Source organism: Musca domestica, unplaced genomic scaffold (assembly GCF_030504385.1).
Source record: "Musca domestica strain aabys unplaced genomic scaffold, Musca_domestica.polishedcontigs.V.1.1 22, whole genome shotgun sequence".
NCBI lineage: Eukaryota > Metazoa > Arthropoda > Insecta > Diptera > Muscidae > Musca > Musca domestica.
In genome coordinates, this window is record NW_026712262.1 from 7,241,721 (window position 1) to 7,267,062 (window position 25,342).

Consider the following 25,342-nt stretch of genomic DNA (forward strand, 5'->3'; position numbering starts at 1 on the left):
GCAAAGGGTCTACTTAATGAACCTTACAAGTTGACTCTAGTGGGAACCATAAGATCTAATAAACGAGAAATACCGGAGGAAATGAAAAACATCCGAGCACGAAAGGTTGGAACTACCATGTTTTGCTATGATGGCCCTTTAACTCTCTTATCGTACAAACCAAAGCCATCTAAAATGGTCTATTTGCTGTCTTCCTGCAATGAAAAAGGTACGATTGACGACAAAACTGGAAAGCCGGATATAATATTATACTATAATGAAACAAAGGGTGGTGTCGATACTTTCGGCCAAATGTGTTCGTTGATGTCATGCTCCAGGAAAACCAACAGGTGGCCCATGGCAGTATTTTATGGAATGCTTAACGCAGCATTTAAGTCGCAAGGAATATATGAAGGTACCTTCTGCTTCTTTAACAAACCCATGGATGGAAAAACGAATGGAAATTCCGACTTTGTCGAAAACATTGCGCAACAATATTCAAAATGCAGTGTCCGACGAAGTCAACAATAATGGCGGCAGCAGTGGAGATCAGCCTGTCTCAAAAAAGAAAAGATACTGTAGTTTCTGTCCATCAAAAATACGACGTATGTCGAAAATGATATGTTGCAAATGTGATACACCTCTATGTGGAGACCACAAAAATTTAGTTTGTAACTGTTGTATATAATATTTACCGAATTTTTTTTTTTTTTGGTTTACATTACATAATGGAGATATAAAAACCAAGTTTAAATAAAAAGAATATATATTTTTTAGTTTATAGAACCGAATTAGAGGTCCTTCAGAGAAGAATGCTTATTTTTAAACTATTTTTGAAGCCAAATTGAATTTTATTTTTTATTTTATTTCTAATATTAATTTTAATGTATAGATACTTTTATATAAAAAGAACTGAAGTAAATAAATGATATCATATATTCTTTTAAAGTCCTTAAACGGGCATACGTCGTTCAGACGTATCGTTATCTTTTGACTGAAAAAATAACGTTATCTAACTAGGGTTAAGATTGTTACGTATTTCATACCCATTACCATTTATGTTAGAATATTAGGTAATTTAAGAGGAATTTTTCAAATTGGGCAAGCTTATTGCAAATTGTTTATTGAGTATTCAAATTCATCAAAAAAGAGTTTAAAATTACTGCAAAAATAACCTACACACGCTTCAAACAGATTTAGAAAGCGTTTTCGTAATGCACAGGGTTTAAAGTCAGAAATTTATAACGCATTAACACGGAAGTTCCATCTTCAAAAGGAATTTGTAACTCCCGAAGTTTCAGTTCACAGTATAAACCAGCTAAAATTCATAAAGCAATGACGATCTAAACATTCTGTTATATTTTGTTATACAACCTAATTTTTGGATATACTTTCCATTTTTTGTTTATTTTTATAGACCATTATTTTCAGTGGTAGCCTCAAACCGAATTACACTTTCATTCATATCTTGACGCAGCAGAGTAACGGCCTTAATGTGTTTGTCTTTGGCTTTCCATTAGTACATAAAAACCTTTTCCATCTGAAACGTGTTCTGTAAGAAAGCATTAGTCTGTGGCATTATGTGGATAATAAAATCATAATGTATTGAGTTTATAAACTGGTACGCATCAGTCGATTATAGCTAAAGTTGAGAAAGAATGTCGTTCATACATATATTAAAAAATTGATAAAATTGCAGAACAAATTTTCCCGAAAATTTTGTAGTATGCTACTGAGAATATATGACTCTTTCGATTTTTTCGCATCATACTTCCGATTTAGGATTCTTACTAGGTCAAGGCTTCATCTTGAGATAAAGCTCAAATGACGTATATCACGATTTCTATAATCTTCACCGAGCTACAGTCGGACTTCAAAATTTCAACATCAATTTTGGGTGGGTACATCAAGAAATTGCAGGGTGAGATGAAAAAACTGCAACCAAATTCAGACTGCTGTAATTTCTAAGCCACTCGTCCGACAGCTGTTAAAATTATTCCAGTGACAGCTCATTACATTGTTTACAAGCATGACAGTGTGAATTCTTTATATTTGGCTGGAAAACCACAAGTGGCTATCATTAGAGCACTCCAGCATTTAAATGTGAATAAATCTTTTGTGTCTCGTACCATCGCTCGTTACCGTAATACTGGTAGCGAAAAATGGCTCGTGAGCTGAACATATCGCAATATACCATTCGGCAAATATTGAAAAATGAGCTCGGGGTAAAGCCATTAAAATTCCAAAAAGTACAAGAACGTGCACCGCAACGGAAAGAATATAGACTCAAAAGAGCTAACAAATTGCTTCGCTTGGCCGAAAGAGGTCAACTGCATCTTTGCTGCATCTTCGATTGGCCACCAGAACTCAAACGCCGGCCATGGTGATGGTGTGGGCCGCCATAACAGCCGATGGTCGCTCTCCGTTCGCATTAATCGACCGTGGCATCAGAATAAATGCCGAATATTATCGCGAAAAAATTCTGGAGTGTGTATTAAAGGCTTGGGCACTCAAACATTTTGGACTGGTTACAAAATGAGGTTCCTAGCTTCATTTCCAGCGCACAATGGCCACCAACATCTCCGAATACCAATCTGTTGTACCATTGTGTCTGGAGTATTTTGGAAAGCAAGGTTGGCACTAAAAAATACCAAAGTGTCTATCACCTCAAGCAAGCGCTTCGCCGGGAATGGGCCAAAATGCCGCAGAGCAACATTCGGGCAGCATGTGACGATTTCATTGGCCGTTTGAAGGTCATAAGTCGAGCCAAAGATGACCAATTCCAACAAATCAACAACAAAATTGCTTTAATTTAATAAAATTAAAAAAAAATGTAAAAATTATGAAGTTTGACTTTGAGTTTTTTTATCTCATCTTTATACTTTGTGGGGTCTAAAATGTATATTTCGAGGTGTTACAAACGGAATGACACACTTAATATACCCTCCATGCTATGGTGTATGGTATAAAAAAGATTTAAAAACGGTGCTGTAAAAATATTTAAAAAATTTATATAATATGTCCATATTTTCGCCATATCCGAAAAGTGGATGGAGTTAAACAAAAATAAGTAAAAAACATTAAGTTCGTCTCGGCCGAACCCTCCACAATAGGGTAAATAAAAAATTAGAACACATAATGACCAACAAATACCAATTTTTAGACAAATCCGTGAAAAATGTGATAAAAATCATTAAAATACCGAATATCGGGAGGCACCATTATATGGGGGCTACCAAATCGTGGATTATTATGACCTACAAATAACAATTGTCAGACAAATCCGTGAAAAAATGTAGCAAAATCGTCAAAATACCGGATATCGGGAGGTACCGTTACCGAACTGTACCAAAACGTGGACTGATATACCTCATTTGTATCTGTATCGTGATTTCAACAGACATACAGACGGACATCGTTAAATCGACTTAGAATTTTACGCTGATTATGAATATATAAACTTTATAGGGTCTACGACGAATATTTAGGGATGTTAGAAACGGAATGACAAAGTTAATATACCCACCTTTCCAAGGTGGAGGGTATAAAAATAATATCGAGAAGGTTCTCAAATATATTTTTTTATACCCTCCACCATACTATGGAGTGTATATTAACTTTGTCATTCCGTTTGTAACTCTTCGAAATACTCATGTCAGACCCCAACAAAGTATATATATTTTTGATCAGCGTAAAATTCTAAGTCGATTTAGCAATGTCCGTCTGTCTGTCTGTTGTATTCACGCTATCTTTCGAACGAATTGAGATAGTAGGCTAAAATGTTGCACACATGTTTATTTTTCCAGTAGGCTGGTTAAGTTCTTAAATGGGCCATGTAGGCCCACGTCTTCGTATAGCTCCCATATAACGGTACCTCTCGATATTCGGTATTTTGATGATTGTAGCGACATTATTCACCGGAATTGTATCAAATTTGGTATTTGAGGTTCGAAAGGGATACTACAGCATAAGACAAAAAATTGTCTGTGCAGGTCCACATCTTCGTATAGCGCCCATATAACGGTACCTCTCGATATTCGGTATATTGATGATTTTAGCGACATTATTCACCTGAATTGTTTCAAATTTGAGTATTTCACTCTACCGGCTTACGCAAAGTTTAAATTGTACCACATTTAGTACTATTTATTACACATAAGTACGAATTTCCAAAACTACCTACATACCTCAGTCCTACTATATCAATATCAATCTTCTTTCCAATTTTTGGGATTTCAACTCTATTAGTTCTCCCAAAATTCAAAATTTGTACCAAATTTGGTACACATAGGTATGAATTTCAAAAAATACCTAAATTCCTCAATCCTATTACTTAATTTCAGAATCCCAACTCTATCGGTGTTCCCAAATCCAAATTGTACCAAATTTAGTACTTTTGGTGCACATAAGTAAAAATGTCTAAAACATCTTCCGTATCGCAATCCTACACTCCGCCAGTAATATTAATTTCAAGTTTCATGATTCCAGCTTCATCCGTTGGTACCAAATCGTAGTGTATTTAGTAGTAAAAAATTTTCAGAATTTCCACTGATGTCATACACTCCATCAGTGACCCTCATTCCAAATTTTAGAGTTCTAGCTCTACTTCTTCCTCAATTACAAAGGTTACCATATTTAGTACCTTTTAATACTTCTCGTACCATTTTAGTACGAATTACCAAAGCGATAGAATGCTTCCTTGAATTTATCTCCGTTTTGAGGATCTCACCTCACTGTGTGACGTCACAAAGACAACATTTGGTATTTTAACAATGAATACATGAACTATTTCCTCCCGTCTTTTGTAAATGCAGGCTAATGGACTTTATTATGAAATGTTGACCAAGAAACCCGGTTTTGTCTAGACAATAAAACATACATAAATCTATTGTATTATGTATGTTTTTACTGAGTTAAAAAAAGTATTTCATGTTTGATAAAAAAATTATATATTTGGAAATATTTTAGAAAAAAAAACTCCTAAGTAGGTCAACATTTAATTAAAAGTTTTGTTTATTCATTTTTTATCACTCTAATGAACAAAAAGCCACAATGCACCGCTTCCAAAATAAATTTTGTATGTGCCGAAGTTTATATTTAAATTACGTTGGTGTTAATGAAGCCTTTACCATGCCATCGATGTTGGAGCTACATTCAAAACGAACTCGGTGCGAAAGTTCCCCCCCAAAAATGATTTATAACCATTTACGCTGCTTTGGTTCATTGTTATTGTTATTATTACGTTATCTGCACATCAAAGCGAAGCATTTTGAATTTTCCTTCCTTTTCTAACGAATGCCCTTGAATCCTTAATGAACCGCGTAAAAGTTAGCATAAATATATTGTTTACGACCAAAAGGGACGATATATGGGGTGCCAGCTCTGAACATTGCAATAGCAGTTTGTTTAATATTTGCAATATAATACTTTTTTATTGATGCAACATTTGTGTATGGAAAACCGGTCACATTGAAACGAAAGGAGCACTGTTTTATTTAAACTTGGGAACAAAACACAAAAGAGTGTAGTCGCTTCGTTACAGTTCGTCACAGTGGTGATATCTCATAACCGTCTATCACTGATCAGTCTGCGTCAATCCTCTGGCCGGCTGTTGTCAAACCGACGTTATCGGCACGAATACCCCGAACAGACTGCGTCCACACGAATATCTTTAACCAATCACCAACACACGAATTCAAAAGAGGCGTCTATCAGAGAACCATCGTTTAACAAGTCCAAATACGTCGAACCGGCAACTATCGCCAGGATATTTTCGGTCCTACTATAATCGACTGCCAGCATTATAAGCCATATCTACATATATCAGTAGTTGACTGAGCCAGAACAGGCCGTGCTACAGAGCTTGACCTATTAAAACCCTTTTAAGTTAAGAAAGGTTAAAGGACGGAGGCCTCCTGGTCCATTGTGTTCATCCTATAATGGAGAATAGAGAAGAAACAGAGAAATTGGGGAAATTATATTAAACAAGAATAAGAAGAGGTAATCTACGTGTCGTCTTCAGCCACTTAAATCTTCTGGCAAATTGAAAAATTACTGCAGGCTCTGTTTTAAAAAATTAAGACAGATCGTGTGATAATTATTCCCTCCACGAGCCTGTGTCACATTAATGAGAGCCGGATATTGGCAGAGCAAATGTTCGATGGTGTCCACTTCTTCTTCGTCTTAAGAGATTCTACAGTAATCGATATCATCGTCCATTTAGAAATTATGCCTCTCACATTGCAGTGACTGTGATGATACCCACCACAAGTTTTAGGTCAGGTTTCGACATAGGATTAGCTATTTTCACCTCTTCCTGGAGAGCATGAACCATTTTTGTTATTTTTGGTTACCAATAGGTTTATGGCTTTTTTGATCGCAAAGATTTCCGCCTGGTTACACTACAGTCGTTTTTGATGGATTGCTATAGGTCCATACGTCTCTTCAGGTGTGTGGATGTCAGGTGGATCAAAGTTCAACCATAGTCATATGTAGTCACTTGTATCGACTTATATGGATTTTCGCGACCTCCAGACGTCATTAAGATAGTTTCAATTGCCGATGATTGCACGAATTGGGTCCTGCAATGGGGGACATATATTTAAGATGGAATATCACTCCCATGGAATTTGCTGGCTTCTTCAAAGCGAGGAATATGTTAACATTCTTTACCACATTGACTTCGGACGAAGACAAGGCGTCCTTGTTGACCGCTTATAAAGTGATGTGTCAGTTTGTGGTTAGTTATGCGGATCCAGTGTGGCCGACGAATCTAGTATTCGCAGCATACTGGCAAAGCTTTGTAAGCTGCCAAAATACCGCCCTTTTCATGACACTGGTGAAGAGATGATGAGGGTTCTTCACTTATGCCAACTCATATGTTTTCGTTACAGTATCTGCTTGAAAGTTACCGTGGGAGTCGTCCAAACCACGATAGAGTAAATAGAACTCCCTCACCCAGGCGTGTCAGGATTGGCTTATACGTTCTAGAGATGGAGGCTCAATGGTGTTTGTAACGACGAAAATCCTTCGTCATTTTTGCCTACACCAGGCTTTATATTAACGATAACGATCAAAGTTCCCGTTTCTCGAGCGAAAGGCAGAATCGAGACAGTCAATAGTAAACCAGCGAAGCAGCAACATAGATCCCGGTAAGTGATACATCCCTCAATAAAATCCTTGGGCATCTTAGAACATCCTTACATATCCTGTAGTTTTCGTTGAATAATTTTCTTGAAGTCCGTCAACATTCTTAGTAGGACCTGTATGTCCTTTCATTATCCTTGAATATTCTTGTAGCCTTGAATATTCTTATATCAGACATCTTGTAGACGTAGCCTTGACTTCCTCATAGGTTCTGCTTGACTACGTATCAAAGCCTTTCGCATAAAATCCATACGGTAGACATCAATAAGCCATCCCCAATCCCGAGTAGCTAAACCCTGTCCCATGTTTCGAGTACTTATTCAGGTCTCGAGTTGAAGAAACATTTCCGATTGTGGACCGAAGACGAATAGAATAAGTATGGTATAAGTTCATTTAACAACAAAAATTAATATCAATCGAAAACCATTGCCTTTCACTTTCTGTCTCACAAGAAAAAAAAACCAACGAACCCTTGGACTGGACGAGCTATTCCAGACTAAGGGGAGAAATACTGTCGTTACATGTTAGAAAGAGTCTCTCAAACAAGCGCGGGCCTGAATAACATTTATACCAATGCAGTTACCGATGTTCCTATTCATTGCTCCCTCGGATTCTACATCCATACACTGTGTTTAATGAACTTAGGCTGATTAGGCTAACTAGGATTGTGTTTGTCCAATTACTTTCAGGACGGTGCAATAGCCTGTCTGGAACGTGTGGTCAGTATATGACCTCATACAACACCGCATCTTTGTAGCTGCCCCTCCGAATCTATCCAACTAAGTCCCGCAGATGTGTGACTACAGCCCGTTAGAGTACATGAGTTTTTATACCCTACACCACAAGGTTGTCAGGGTATTATTAAATCTGGATAAAGAAGCATAGCTACTGCAGCAACTGCCATCGAGCAGATCACAATTATATCCATTACAACTAAATATGATAAATATACGAACTATAATCCTATAAACCATTCGAGATTGTGTTTTGCTGGTCCTTGAGTAAAGGTCAACGCAAGCCACGTTGCCAGGGTCGGCTAAGCCTGAACTTTTTACAGACTTTTATAAAGACAATCGTTTTAATTCTTCTGTGCTTCCGATGAGAAACATAATTTTGTAGAACATTTTGTACATTTGCATTTGGAAGAAATATTACGATGTGGAGAGCACAAGTCAGCACGACACATTTTTGTCGTTTCAAATAATGTCACACATTTTATTTAAAATTCAAAAAATGCCATCTTTGCCTGTGTACTGCTATTTATCTGCACAATTGTGTAACAACCGGTTCGTATGTGAGTTTTACACCCCATCAGAGTGTTTGCCAAAACGATTGTATGAATGAGTCTGCTACACCTTTGCTAATTTATTGAACGAGTGCGAACATTCGGATAAACAGTCTGGTGGTTCGTGCATTCGCCAGCTCGACCGGGATATTTATGCCGACTTCCTACGTTACACAATCATGCACTAGGAAAATATTTGTACGAAGTTTGAACAATTTGTTTTGTTTTCTCTTTTCGGGGGAAAACACAAACTTTTTGTTGTAGAATTTTCGGACAAACTATTTCGTGAGTTTGGATAATAATGTGGCGTGTATTCGAATGAATAAGTTTTCGTGACAATTCGACTGCATTTTATGGCAGTTGCGGCCTTGATGTATTCAAACAATTAAGGTACGCTTAAACAAAAAGGTTAAATAAAATGCTGTTCTAGCCCTCTTTCCCCCACAAGATTGGGGTAAGCAGCACCCTTTTGATTCGTAACTGAATTAAATAAATAAACTAGATTTGTTTGAAAACTATTAAAACTACTACAGAAAGAAAAAAAATTAAAAGCGTGCCATGCATTTTGCATAAGATTATTGGTCAGTTCTGAAAACTACATTTTTATACCCTACAACACTATGTGTTGGGGGTATTATAAGTTTGATTGGGCCAAAAATTATGTAACACCTCGAAATATTGATTTCCCACATAGGGAAATCGTCTGTCCGTCTGAGCATATTAATTTGTAATCACTCTACAGGTCGCAATTATGGTCCAATCTTTACGAAATTTAGAATGGAGGTGGGGTTTGGGCCAGAATAAAACCCTATTTTTTTTTTTTTTTTGGAGATGATCGCATAATATTTAGGGGTTGAAATGGACCAAAAACTGAAAAAAATCCTGATTTTGCAGTTGCTCTACAGGTCGCAATTATGGACGAATCGAAGCGGAAGTTAGCATGGGGCTAGAGCTTAGGGGTGGCTAGAAGTCTTCCAATTTTGATGGTCATCGGGTAATATTTAGTGTGTGAAATAGACCATAACATTTGTGTTAAATAAAAGTCATATTTTCCATTAAACCGCGAATATTTTTAATCCCGACGAAATCACAAACAGACGAACAGGTCAATTCTTACCGTTACGTCGATGCCGATATTAAATATATCGGATATATATAGCGAAATATATACAATGTGTATATACAAAGGAAGGGGATGTTAGCTATAATGCTTATATCTCAAGAATGGCTGGACCGATTTTGACAAATTTTGTCAATTCAGAATGCCCTGTTGGCATAAAAGTATAAAATCTACAAAAATCGCATAAAAAGATGTAAATAATGATATTAATATAGGTTTTGTAGTATTTTGTGATATTTTTTTATATTTTTTATCGCATGCGATTTTTTCAAATTGACTTTTGTAATATTTTTTTCACCTTACAACACAGGTTAGGGTTATTATATATAGATTGCAATTATCGTCCGATCCTCACGAAAATTTTCACAAGGGTATGGTTAGGCTCAAAAGGGCTAGGCCTATTGGTTTTAAAGATGTCCGCAATATATTTGGGGGTTGAAATGGACCAACAACTAAATAGTTCCTGATTTTGCAGCCGTTATAAAGGTCACAAATAGAAACCAAAGGACACGAAATCTTGAACGAAGTTAGAGTATAGGACAGCGAGTAGAATGGACCACTAGTTTTGTGTGAAAAAATACCAGCATTACTTACAGGCGATATCCGAAGTACACAAAAGGCGAACTTCTGGCTTTTTTATGCTGATTTCGTTGACGAATACAGCCACTTGCCCAATATGTGCCGAATGAAGAGGAATGTTGCCACATATAACATTATGAAAATCGGTTCAGATATATATAATGTTACGGTATACGAGGGCGGTTCGGAAACTTCTTAACCTACATAAATATGATATTAATGAAAGAGAATAGTTAGGTTTTAAAAAATTCAGTTCAACACTTTTCTAGCAATTCTATCCCTTGATTAAAATAGTTTTCCTCAAGGCCTTCAACATTGTGGTTTACAACTGCAATTCCATCTTGATTTGAAGTATAACGCTTGCCAGCAAGGAATTTTTTTATATTTGGGAATAAGTAAATCTCACTGGGAGCAAATCAGCAGAATAAGATGGTTGGTCAACTTTAATTCGTTGATTTTATCCATTGTTAAAACACTCTTGTGCGCTGGTGCGTAGTCTTGATGAAAATATATTTTTTTGTGTTTGAATTGATCCAAAAGGTTGCAATAGTACTCTAAATTTATTTGTTGACCCTTATGCAGATAGTCAATTAATAAAGTACCTTTGAAATCCTTAAAAAAGCCGTTGCCGTAACCTTACTAGCCGATTTTATTGTTTTTGCCTTCTTTGATGCACTTCCTTCAGCTTTAGTCTATTGTTTGGATTGTTCTTTTGTCTCGCTTAAAATCCATTTTATTTCGCTTAAAACGATTTACACAAGCTTGAGAAATGTTCATGCTTATGCGTTTTTGATCGACTGTACCCATCTTGCAGAAAGCTTTTTCATCTGTAGTTCTCCATGTCAATATATACATCCGTTACAAACTCTAAAAATTAAAGTTGGGACAATTCTCTGTAAAAATGTGGCTAAAACAAGTAAAAAAGTATTGGTCGGTTTTGCCGACAGATGTATACCCTCAGCCAATGTTCGATTATTTAAAAATATCTTGACTTTTTTTATGATTAGCAGTTGGTTCCGAAGGAATTGGCAAATATTGGCCATTTCATATCGGACCTACATAAATATGATACAAATATTGCGACGTGCTAGGTTTGGACTGTCTTGTGTTAATGGAAACTTTGAGATGTACCAAGTCCTAAATAGAATCGGATGTCAATTTCGCTTTTTATGAGCTTCATGATTATTCAAAATTTTGAGCCTTTGTGGGGGACTACCAGAAGGGCTGGACCGATATATTCCATCTTCACAACGGATCTTTTGTAGGTGGAAATAATGGTATGTGTGAAATATAAAGAGAACCTGATGCTTATTTCGGATTTTATAAACGTTTTGGTTATTCAAAACTTTGACCCTTTGTGGGGGAGGTAGCAGGAGGAATGGTCCGATCCCTACCGTCCTTTTAACAGATTCTGTGTTTATAGAAATATTCAGATGTGCCAAGTCTAAATGGAATCCGATGTTAATTTCGCGTTTTATGAGCTTAATGGATATTCAAAATTTCGACCTTTTGTGGGGGAGGTACCAGAAGGAGTGGACCCATATATTTCATCTTAACAAAAGATCTTGGGATTATGAAAATATTGAGATGCGTGAAATGTTAAGACAATCGGATTCTTACGTCACATTTTATAAGACTTATAATTGTTCAAAATTTTTAACCATTGTGGGGGAGGTACCAGAAGGAGTGGACCGATATTATCAATTTTTGCACCTGACGTAGAACTGACGCAAATATAAGGATTTTCAAAGTTGGAGCAAACCCAGATTATCGCTTCTCCTTCTCCTTCTCCTTCTGTTTTTTTTTTTTGAAATTTTTGACCTTGTGTGGGGGAGGTACCAGAAGGAGTGGACCGATATCTTAATACCAGAACTTGGGTTAGTATAAATATTGGTATGTATGAAATTTGAAGACAATCGGGCTCTTACATCTCATTTTATGAGAGTTGTAATTATTCAAAATTCAAATAATATGATTTGCAAAGTTGGACCAAAATTGGATTATCGTTTCTCTTTCTGTGCAAAAAATATAAATATGAAAATTTCGACCTTTTGTGGGGGATGTACCAGAAGGCGTGGACCAATATTGTCCATCTCCGAACTCGATCTAAGTTTGACAAAAATATTACGATGTACCAAGTTTGGACCAAATCGGATACTCCCTTCGAGAGTTATCGTGAGCTCCAGCCAGACGGACAGACGGACATCGCTAAATCGACTCCAAATGTTCTGAAACGGATTTGGTCCAAAGAGACCTACGGTCTAAAACCGTTATTTCGACTAGCCACGTTTTGACTGTATCAAATGATATATAACCTCTGTATCCATATAGCTGAGGGTATAATGACAATTTCCTGGCTCAAATGGTAGAATCCATTAATTCACTATAACAAATATTTATTGTGGGAGGCACCCTCATATGGCTCTATAGTTAACGCGGGACTATTTATATGTCTAGGAACATCTACAGGAGGTAGGATCCATTACAAACTTTAAATATTCTTTTTACTTTAAATAATTCTTCAGAAAAAGTAGTTGGATGGGAGCTCTAGGAAAACGTGGACTGAAATGCCCCATTACGAACCTCACCTTTATTCATCAAAGTACTAAGTTTGATTCCATGTCTCTTTGGACGAAATCAGTTTTGGACATATGGATTGGCACATGGGATGAATGAAACAGCCAAGTGACCACTCCCTTCGTCACAATGTTGGAAAACTTTCAGGTTTCGTTTCGATTTGAAAAACATTACTCTCTATAATAAAGGGTAATATGAAATTAAGCCATTTGGGGGAATACTCCTTTACTACTTTAAGCAATCAACTGATTGAATCTTGAACAATAAAAGGCAAATAAACTTTGTTTTTATACTCTATAACACTATGTGTTGGGATATTATAGATTTGATTGAGCCAAAAATTATTTAACACCTTGAACTATTCGTCCTCCACATAGCAACCTATATATGGATCTTCCTATCTCGCCGAGCTAATTCGATGTAGCTATTTATGTCCGTCTGTCCGTCCGTAGGGCCAGGTTAATTTGTAGTCAAGTTGCAGGTCGCAATTATGGTCCAATCCTCACAAAATTGAAAATTGTTTTTAGGGACGATCGCAAAATATTAAGGGATTGAAAAGGACCAAAAACAGAAAAAACATAGACCAATCGAATCGGGATTTTCCACGGAGTACGAGTTTAGGGCTGGGTAGGGGCCTACCAATTTGGAGTCATCGGAGTCATCGGACAATATTTCGTGGGTAAAATAAACCATAACTTCTGTGTCAAAAAATACGACAATTTCTACTAAGCCGGAGAATTTCCACTACATCCCGGCGAAATCACAAATACATTGAAAGGTCACTTCTGACCATTACAGTGATGTTGATAGCCAATATATCGGATATATAGCGAATAGGTATGTAAAAGAAATATATCTTTGTTATATTTAAGGAGGGCTGATCTGATTTTCACAATTCTCATCAATTCGGAATGATCTCTTGCCAGAAAAGTATAAAATCTAAGAAAATCGCGTAAAAAGATGACAATAAAAAGTGTGTAATTTTTGTTACATATTTTCAATTATAGTCTCATTCTTTATCGCATGCGATTTTTATACCCTACAACACTATGTGTTGGGGGTATTATGAGTTTGATTGGGCCAAAAAATATGTAACACCACGAAATATTGGTTTCCCACATAGCAAAGTATATATGGATCTTCCTATCTAGCCAAGCTGAGTCGATCTAGCTATATATGTCCGTCCGTCCGTCTGTCCATGTTAATTTGTAATCACTCTACAGGTCGTAATTATGGCCCGATCTTCACGAAATTTAGAATGGAGTTGGGGCTAGGGCCAGAATAGAAGCCTATTGCTTTTGGAGATGATCGCATAATATTTAGGGGTTCAATGGACCAAAAACTGGAAAAATACCTGATTTTGCAGTTGCTCTACAGGTCGCCATTATAGACCAATCAAAGTTAGCATGGGGCTAGAGCTTAGGGCTGGGCAGAAGCCTTCCAATTTTGACGGTCATCGGGTAATATTTAGTGGGTGAAATAGGCCACAACATTTGTGTTAAATAAAAGACAAATTTTCCATTAAACCGCGAAAATTTTTAATCCTGGCGAAATCACAAATAGACGAACAGGTCAATTCTGACAGTTACGTAGATGCCGATAGTAAATATATCGGTTAAATATAGCGATTTTTTCAATTTGACTTATAATATGTATATTTATATGTAATATTTTTCATCTTACAACACAGGTAGGGGATATTTTATAAATATTGCAAATATCGTCCGATCCTCACCAAAATTTTTTACAAGGGTAGGGTTGGGCTCAGAAGGGCTAGGCCTATTGTTTTCAAAGATGTGAAATCAAATAGATGAGTCTAAATTTGGAGGTACCGAGGGGCTTCTTGCTTTTGGAGATGATTGCAAATATTTAGGGGTTCAAACAAACTAAAACAGAACTGTTTTTCCGATCACACAATTGAAGCCAATCGACACGCCTGTGAAGAGAGTTAAGGACAGAGAAGAATTCTAGCATTTTGGATGACCATTGGATTATATTTAGCTGTAAAATGGACTACAACAACTAACAGCCCGACGGAGTGCAGAAATATGGGGCAAATGTCCCTAGTCAAAATCCTAATTTCAAAAACGAAATCTTCCAATATGGATTTGGACATAAGGGGGCTTCTAACATATTGTAGTGTTGTAGGGTATAAAATAGTCGGCCCCGCACGACTATATGCTTTGCTTACTTGTTTTTTTTTTTTTTTTAATTTGACATACAATATAGAATTGTAAATTTTCTAAAGTTTTTCTACACCTCGCAACACTATTTGTTGAGGGTATTATATGCAGGTCGCAATTATCGCCCGATTCTCAGGAAAGTTTGTCCCCATGCAAAATTTAAAATTAAAGGAAATTCACATTTGGACCAAAATGGACCAAAAACAAACACAAATGGACCAACAACAATTAAATTTATTCGATTTTGTAGTCGTTCTGCAGGTAACAATTGAAAACCAATCGACACGAAATTTTGCATGAGGAGAGAGTTAAGGATAGGGAAGAGGTCTAGGTAAAATTTTGGATGACGACTGGATAATACTTAGCTGTAAAATGGACCACAACTTTCGTGTGAAACTGTTTTGAACATCTAACAACACGACGGGATGCTTAAATCTATATATATAAAAGAAAGTTGTGTTAGTTACTACGCTTATAACTTAAGAACCGCTGGACTAATTTTAACGATTCATACAAATTCGGAATTGTCTCCTCTCCGAAAAGGATAATATCCAAAAAAATCGCGTAAAAATGTGTTATATTAACATTTTCATTTTGACTTTTGAAATGTACAATAGTAATGTTTTATTTTGCATAATTTTTTTCCATTTTGACTTACTTTTTTCTAATGTACATTTGTAGTGTTTTTTTATTTTTATTTTTTTTTTTTTTAATTCAAATATTAATACCAATTTATTTAATTGACTTGATTTCTTGAGAAATGAAATTGATGGCGAGTTACATGGAAGTGTAGTACCGAATTATGTGGTGGCGAAACGGAATAGATGATGTCGAAATAATTTAATGGAATCGAATTTTAAAATAGAAGTACATTCTATTGACAAACTATATAAGGATCTTTAAACATTTTCTGTAAAAAATCAGCGAACAAGTTGAAGATTTTTTCAATGTGTTATTCTTCTTTTGTCACTTTTTTTTTTCAATTTGTATTATCTAATTGAATTCAGTAAATTTTTTGTGAACAAAATAAAGAATAATTTTTCACTATATACAAATTTTCACCAAAAAATTAAATAAGTGGGAAATACGATGTTAACTGACATCTACCTTTCAACTCCAGGGCCGACATCGTGGTTCAGCTGGAAGATGCGAACACATTTGAACAAACGAAAATTACCGAAAAACCCTAATGGGGCTCATTTCAAAGCGTGGAACTACTTCTTTCCTGTCACAATAATCCGTCCAATGTACAATCAGAAAAATACCAAATATAAAGGGTGGAAAATAGTAGAGCGAATGGGACTCTTAGTAAGAAAAGAATTTCTATCCTTGCAGAAATTCTTCCCAAACATTCGAGATACCTTTAATCGCTTTTGCAGGTCATCATGATCATATCGATCATAACTCACGGATAAGGGTACAACCCGATTCCATATTTATATAACCATCGTATGATTTAAGTTTTTTTGGTGTCTTGGTCACTTTTTTAATATTTTGGACATTATTTGGCATATTTGTTTCTAAGGAGGTAGAAAACCTCTTCGCATAAAGTTTGAAATTTTCAGAGTAGGGCCCATTTTGGTCTTGACCATATTCATTAATTGATTTGGCTAAAAATTGTATTTATGCTACCCTGGGGTAGGGAACCATCATACAGATAATTGCCACACAGGAATTTATTTAAATAAAGTCCCCACAATGGAGTATCTCCAAGTCCACTTTCACATCTAATTGGTGGTCAGAAAAGAAAATTTTGTTTTCTATTGAATTTGTAACCCCCAAGAGAATATTGGTTGGGCCACGTTTTGGTATAACCCTTATATAAATGTATCCCTGATTTCAGCTGTGACCGTGGTCTTGGCCACGTTTTTCAACTGATTTGGCCATTATTTGCTGTATTTAGGCTACTTTGTGAGTAGAGAACCGTCTTACAGAAAAATGTCAACATACGTAAATATTTTGGTACAGTCCCCATATAGTCCCCAGGCCCGCCGATCTATAGTGATGTTTACCGATTGGCGGACAACAACGCGGGTATTGTTTAATCGTCATTGAATTTTACTATGAACAAGAACATAGACTTTTTGGGGACTCTAATGCGCAATTTGAGGTGCTATGGTAATGGGTGTAAAAGCGTAATTAACTTTGACTATTCAGAAATTATTTTGCCCTCCTTCCATAGTTATTTATTTCTATTTAGTCGAATCAATATTTATATTAAAATTTGTTCACCTTTATGAGCTAGATTTGTGAAATATTATGCTATGCTAAATTTGCATTAAAGACTAAAACTACGGGCCGGCAACGCGGACAAATCCGATGAGAAATGTGACAAAAATCGTCAAAATAACGAATTTCGAGAGGTACCGTTATATGGGTACTATACCAAAACGTGGACCATTTTCAATACCAACCATCCTATACACAGTACAAATTGTTCTGCTAAATTTTGAAGCTCTACGTCAAATAATATGGGCTGTATCGTAATTTAAATAAACAGACATACAGACGGAGTCTATGACGAACATTTAGGGATGTTACAAACGGAATGAAAAAGTTAATATACCCTCCTTTCCAAGGTGGGGGATATAATAAGCATTAAAGACTAAAATTACGGGCCGGCAACGCGGACCGGGCCAGCTAGTATTGTATAAATGCCACCGGTCTAAAACTCAGAGTAACATCTGTGTAGGGCTCTATGATATTATTTCAAAAACAAAAATCTTCCAAAATAGATTGGCCTTGTAGTGTTGTAGCCTTTGCTTACTTGTTTTATACTAAGGCAACAAAAACTTAGAAATATCAAAATTGTAACATGGTATTCTAAGTGTTTTTAATCATTTATTTTATTATTATTATTTTTATTGAAACACCAATATATCAATTTTTGTGTAAAATGCAAAATAATCCTTTTCAATCCTATTAGCAGAGAGAAAACTATGTTTAGCAAACAGATACAATCGAATATTTTTTTTGTTAGTTTATGACATTTATTATATATTTTTATTATACATATTCAATAGCAGTATTCGTTTGTTCGTACTTCGATTAAGCTTAAAACATAATAACTCAACAAAATATCGTCTAAAGATAGAATAAAGGAAGCATTTCCTTTGTGCACATATGCAATTGAACCTTATATTTATTTATTTCCAATTAGAGGCAATTTACTAATTTGTCAAACATAAATGGAATGTGTTTTTTTTTCAAAATATTTTTTGGGAATGTCTTAGTTTAACGAAATTTAAAAAAAAAAACAGTAAGGAAAGGTCAAAAGTCGGGAATTAAAAAAAAAACAAGTAAAAAACATTAAGTTCGGCCGGGCCGTTAAATGGGGCTATACAAAAACTTGGACCTATACATACAGGGTTGCCCATATTCGACGGACCCCGGAAACAAATACTTCAGAAAATAGATTATTATGCGACTTGTGTGCAATGGAGCGCCGTCTTGTTGAAACCAGAACTGCCTCATACGCTTTCGACGAATAATTGGCATCACAAAATTGGTCATCATGTCGCGATAACGCTCCTGATTGATTGTAACAGCATTGCCATTTTCATTTTGGAAGAAAAACGGCCCAATGACCGTTTTCGCACTAACGCCGCACCAAACTGTTACTTTTTCGTCATGAAGAGGCACTTCTTGAATCTCCTGAGGATTTTCAGTGGCGTAAAAACGGCAATTTTGCTTATTTACGGTGCTATTCAATGTGAAATGGGCTTCATCGGACATGATAATTTTGTTCCAAAATTGCTCGTCATCTTCGGCCATTTCGATGACGCTCGCGTGGCGTGTATTGGTTCATGGTAAAAATCTGCTTGGACTGACGCTGTCAAAAGTTATGGCGTTGTCAGATGGGTCCGTCGAAAATGGGCAACCCTGTACAATGTTTCGCCACCGGAGCTAGAACAATTTTTAGACAAATCCGTGAAAAAATGTGGCAAAAGTCATCAAAATACTGAACCTCGGGAGGTACCGTTATATGAGGGCTACACCAAAACGTCGACCTATACATACAATGTTTCGTCACACGAGCTAGAACCCATTATGACTTGCAAATACCAATTTAGACAAATCCGTGGGAAAATGTGGCAAAAATCAACAAAATGCCGAATATCGAAAGGTACCGTTATATGGGGACAATACCAAAACGTGGACCGATATGTCTCATTTTCAATACCAACCATCCTAGGCTCAATACAAATTGTTCTGCTAAATTCTACGTCAAAAAATGTGGGCTGTATCGTGATTTCAACAGACAGACGACATCGTTAAATCGACTTAGAATTTTATGCTGATTATGAATACATATACTTTATAGGGTATACGATGAAGATTTAGGGATGTTACAAATGGAGTGACAAAGTTAATATACCCTACTTTCTAAGGTGGAGGGTATAAAAATATGCATTGGAGAAATAGATATACCGGACCGAGATCCACCGAATTATAAAGATCAGTAGAATATGAAACAATGATATTACTTGTAAGGTGAGCAATAAGTGAAAATCGGATGAAGATGTATATCGAAGCTATATACAAATCTGAACCGATTTCGATTAAATTTGGCAGAGGAATTTCCGAGCAGTATCTTATATCCGCTATCAAATATAATTGAAATAATAATTGAAATATGCCAAAATTCAGTTCATTTGGATTGATATTGGCTATTTGGGGCAGAATAAACCTGATACTGGAGTAAGATATATATGGGAGCTATATCCTAATCTGATCCCGATAAAATTTGACATTCGTATTTTTGAGCAGTATCAGATGCCCGGTACCAAATATCATTTTTGTGGAGTGCAAATGAGGGACTTTAAACCCCAAATCGGAGCTATAGGTATATCTGAACCGATTTTCAGAAAATTTAATATACTTGTTTCTAGACTGAATTCGGTCGGATGTACCAAAATTCAGGACTTTTGGACTGATATTGGCCATTTGGTGCACAATTAATTTTTCTCTTTCTGATATTGAAAAAATACAGAATTGATAGATTCTTGCAGTTCCTGGACAACGCATTTGAGTGGCCAAAGGATAACTATTTATTTTGCTTGGTGTGCCTTGTAAATATACTGGGTTGGATAGGAATCCATTATTTGGTATTTGAAGTTTTGATGAATGAATTTCTCATAGAGACACAATTTTTCATCTTTTCAAAATTTGGTATTTAAAGTTTTAACCCATATAATATTTCTGTAGATATTCGGTATTTTGATAATTTTAATCGATTTTTTTATGATTTGTGTTTGGTACTGCTCAGCACTTTCAAAATGATGAACAGTAATAAACTATTTTTTCGCGTTTTTATTTTTTAAGAAAAGTAAAAAAGTATATGGTATACTCACGTTTAACGTCAATATACACGTATAATATTCGCATTCAAATGATTACGTGGTTCTGTGTCACTGACCAGAAAAACAAACAAATTTACAACAAAGCACTGCTCGTGGTTTCATCAACAAAGCATTTAATTTGTGTTTCATTCCGAAATACACTTGTCCAAATTCTCTGTATTCCCAAACATGAATCGTGTTGCAAACTCCTGGTCCTGGACACATGTTAACGGAAATAGTAGTCAAAAATAGTGCGTGTTCCAGCAAGTCAGTAGCTCGTACATCATTACAAAACACATGTATTCACAGATACATATATATGTGCATATTGGGATCTAGTCAATTGGAAAATGGCAAACCACTTTTTATGTTAGTTTCGTAATATATTGCCATCGATTCTGCTAAATTATGGACACGTGGCACAGTTCGCACAGTTCCGTCTGTTCGCTTTAAAACGCAAAACCAAACTTTGCCTTCATGTTGTAAGAATCAAAAATAAATTTCAGGAATGATGTAAATGCGTATGAAAATAAACTCAATAGTTTTATCGATACAACATAAATTCTTCGAAATTTCGAGATCAATGGCTTTTACATTTTTGAAAGATAACAATGTAAGACAATTACTACTTCGGCTAGCTTATATTTGAATGGGAATATCATAGTAGCTTAATATTGAAAGATGGACATTTATTGTATTATGGTTCTTTTGTAAACCATAATCTTACTATTATTACTCTTTCCACAAATGTGAAAAAAATACGTTTAGGAAAACCAATAGTTTTGATTACTGTCTGCCGATGAATATGGTTTGCGAAAATACAAAACTCTTTATGTATCCTCACTTTATAATCATTTTTATAACCTTAGCTTTATGGTAGTTAGGGAGTATTTAAGTTCATGTACCTTAATTCAAATATCGGTTTTAAATTCTAGGTTTCATGAAATGGAAACATTTCCATTTCCTTTGAGAATAAATCCAATTTCGAATTCTAAATTTTTTCCAACACTGTCAAGTGGTTTTATTTTAATTTTTGCAGGAATCCTATTTTAAATTTATATAAGTTTAATTTATTTATTGATCTTATCAACCCAACCTACGGGTTAAAAATACCTAGGGATTAACAAGTAAAAAAACTGTAAGTTCGGCCGGGCCGAACTTTGAATAGCCTTCACCAATTGGAACGAATTTGACAATTCCCAAAAACAATAAAATCCGTTAAAATGTACGAAGACGTGGGCCTACACAATTTTCTGTCATAGGCTTTAGTTACCATTACGAACTTCAAATACCAAATTTGAAACAATTCCGGTGAATAATGTCGCTAAAATCATCAAAATACCGAATGTCGAGAGGTACAGTTATATGGGGGCTATACGAAGACGTGAACCTGCACAGACAATTTTCTGTCACAGGCTGTAGTATCCCCTACGAACATCAAATACCAAATTTAAAAGAATTACGATGAATATTGTCACAAAAATCATTAAAAACCAAATATCCGGAGGTACCGTTATATGGGGGCTATACCAAAACGTGGATCTACATGGTCCATTTTCAATGCTAAAAGTCCTGCAGACATAATACACATTTGAGCAAATGTTTATCAACTTGTTTCATTTCGTTCGGAAGCTAGAGTGATTTCCACAGACGGACGGACATTGTTAAATTGACATAGAATTTTATGCTGATCAAGAATATATATACTTTGTGGGGTCTAAAATGTATATTTCAAGGTGTTACAAACGGAATGACAAACTTAATATACCCTCCATACTATGGTGGAGTGTATAAAAATGCTGAATCCGCTAAATTTGTAAACCTCACTGTCAACATCCAATTTGTATTAGTAAACAAGTAAGGAAAGACAAAAGTCGGTCGGTGACGACTTTATGACACTCAATATCACTATGAATATGTAGTAGTTTCACCTGCAGCAAATTGACGTTCGTATTGGCAATTTAACTAATAATTGCATGTTATGGACTTAAAGCGGTCTAAATTTGAAATCGGTTGAATCCAAACTATAAAAGCTATATAATCAATTTCCATCAGAGCACAGATTTTCACTCTTTACCAAAACTTGCTCGCGAGCGAGATTACTACAAAAGTGGGAGTTTTTTTACGGAATCTACTCTTCGCTCATTTATGTTCTCACTGCACTCCCGGGTCGCTCCTGTTTGAAATATTAGAGTGGCAGAATCGCGATTTGTGTGTGGGTGGACTAGCAAGAGGATTTTAAAATTTCTGTGTATTGTAGAAGAGCAGTAAGAGCGGGGTGTGATTGCGTACACATGCATAGAAATCAACAACGACACGACAAAACTAAATGAGTGCAGGGTAAAAATAGATTCTGCTCGATTTTGAAAGAATTTTGCTCCCACTCCAGAAAAATATGGTCATTCCTTTTTGCGCGACATCGAAAATTGAGTTTGCTTGATTTTTTCTCTACTCCCAGGAGCGCTCCCGCTCGAAATCGGATGACTGTCACTCTTTATTCCAATTCGTGCGAGATTTTCGGAGTTCGGTCCTATTTCCACTAAACTTGACTGAAGTAAATTTATAATGTATCAAATATCATTGATGTGGCGTGTATGTTATGACTTACAGAATAATTAAAAATAAAATCGGATGAAACAACTTATCCAATTGAGGTATATTATTTATATGGGTGATATATTCAAATCTGGACCGATCTTGATAAAGGTATTTTTAGGATTCACCTTATATCCTTGTTAAGGAGTGTATAATATGGATTTGGAGGACTTAGATGTATAAACGAACCGATTTTTACCAAATTTGACATAACTGATTAAAGGGCTAATGTTATGTAAAAGATACACAGGAGAGCTGTATACAAATCTGAACCGATTTCGTCAAGAAATGTCAAGGGTATTTCTTGGTTGAGTCTGATATCATTTTCCGAATATCTTTGTTATAGAGTGAATATTACAAATGTGGAGGACTTAAATATAAAATATATAAATCATCAAATTTAACATACCTATGGTCTAAATTCGATCGTATATGCTAAAATTGATCAAACTTTGGCATATGTAACGCATTTGGTGCACAATGAATCTGAAATCGGGAGAATATACCCATGGGAGATATATTTAAATCTGGACCAATTATAATCAATTTCATTAACGTTCGTCCTTGTGCCAAACAAATGATCTGTTCTAAATTTCATCACAATTTAACAATAATGCGATCGAAAATACACGGACGGAATGGAAATCGATTCAGAATGTGATTCTATCCATTTCCTTTGGTATGTTACAAACAAATGCTCAAAAACATAATACGCTGTATCACAGTTTGTTGTCGGAAAGGAAACATTTTTATATAAAAATATCTGTATTAAGGCGTGCACTTTAAACTACAAATACCAGTAAGACCATTTACATAATGCAGTTAATCTTATCAAAAACCATAAAGTGAGTGAGGCCGTTATGCGGTCATACTAAAACGGGAACCTCTACAGAAAATTTTATACTTTAAGGGTGGGTATCTGTTTATGTGCGGTACAGGAAAACGTGGACCTAAACATTCAATGTTTCGCCACCGGAGCTAGAACCCGTTATGACCCACAAATACCAATTTTTAGACAAATCCATCAAAATACCGAATATCGGGGAGAAAAACCCCATCATTGCCAACAAATTCCAAGTTTTAGTCAAATCCGTGAAAAAAATATAGAAAAACCAAAAAAATACCGAATATCGAAAGGTACCGTTATATGGGGACGTGGATCCATATATCTCATTTTCATTCAGCATTTTATGCTGATTATGAATATATACCTTATGGGGTCTACGATGAATATTTAGGGATGTTAAAAACGAAATGACAAAGTTAATATACCCTCCATTCCAAGGTGGAGGGTATAAAAATTGACCTACTCGAAAAGATGTCTGGTAACGAAGTTTATTTCCTCAAAAGAACTTCTCACCCGTGCACTTATCCCATATGAAAATGGTAAACAACCAAGTTCACTTTTCCTATATGGGAAAATTGGAACACTGACAATTTTTGCTTTTCTCCTACCGTGTGGTGTCGGGTATAAAAATGTCATCTACTTACTTCTATTTGTTTTATTTTGTACTTTGCAGGACGAATTAGGGTCAGTGCAGTGCAATATTTAATTTTGTTTACTGAGTTAATACATTTTCTTGAAATTTCCAGAAAAACCATCATTTTAGATATTTCCAAATTCCAAAATAGTTGTAAGAACAAAACCAAAAAAGCAATAATCCAAAGAAGAAGTACAATGTTACAAACCCACCACTCATATGAATTCAATATCTTAATAAAGCCATAAACACAAGTTTCCTTGTTCGATGACCATTTATGGCTTGTTACTTTTTCCGACCACACTATTTGACGATGGCTTGTTGTCAAACATTTACAAAATATCACCAAAAGGAAAAGGTCAGAGTTGTTCTGTTCAAAAATACACAAAACAAAAATTCCGAAGCTAACGTACCGTACAGCCATCAAACATGCTCCATTTCATTTCCGCTATCAAACTGGTAATAACCACTAATAACAGATTTGAGGAATCTACAGAAAAAATGCCTTTCGGTTGAAATCGATGGAAAATTTAAAGTTTGTTAGCAAAGCAGGACATGAAGACATTTCGAAAATCTGAACAATAAATAATTTCCACATAAACGCACAGAAACGGAATTTTCAATTGTAAGTATCACAGTGTCTTATTTGCCTGAAGACATTCCATTGGGAACATCAATATGAGTAGATATTGCTACAAATTATGTCGCCACAGCTTCAATATACAATTGTAATTTTTTAAAAAATATTATTTCCTCTTATAAATTGTAATATTATTGGATAGAGGGCATATTTCGTTTGTCATTCCGTTTATTACCCAACGAAATTATTATTTAAGGTACATATTCTTAATCAACTTAAAATTGTATGAGTTGTCTGGCTAGTATTTGACCAGATCGACCGAGCTGAATAAAATTGCTCAACACCACAAAGTGTATACAAGTTTCATGGTACTGATATAGCCCTCCGTTGTTTTCATATTAGTCTAAGTTTTTTTGCGTTGATTGTCGATATGGGTTACGTTTTCTACACAGATCTAATTAAATTTACTTACCAA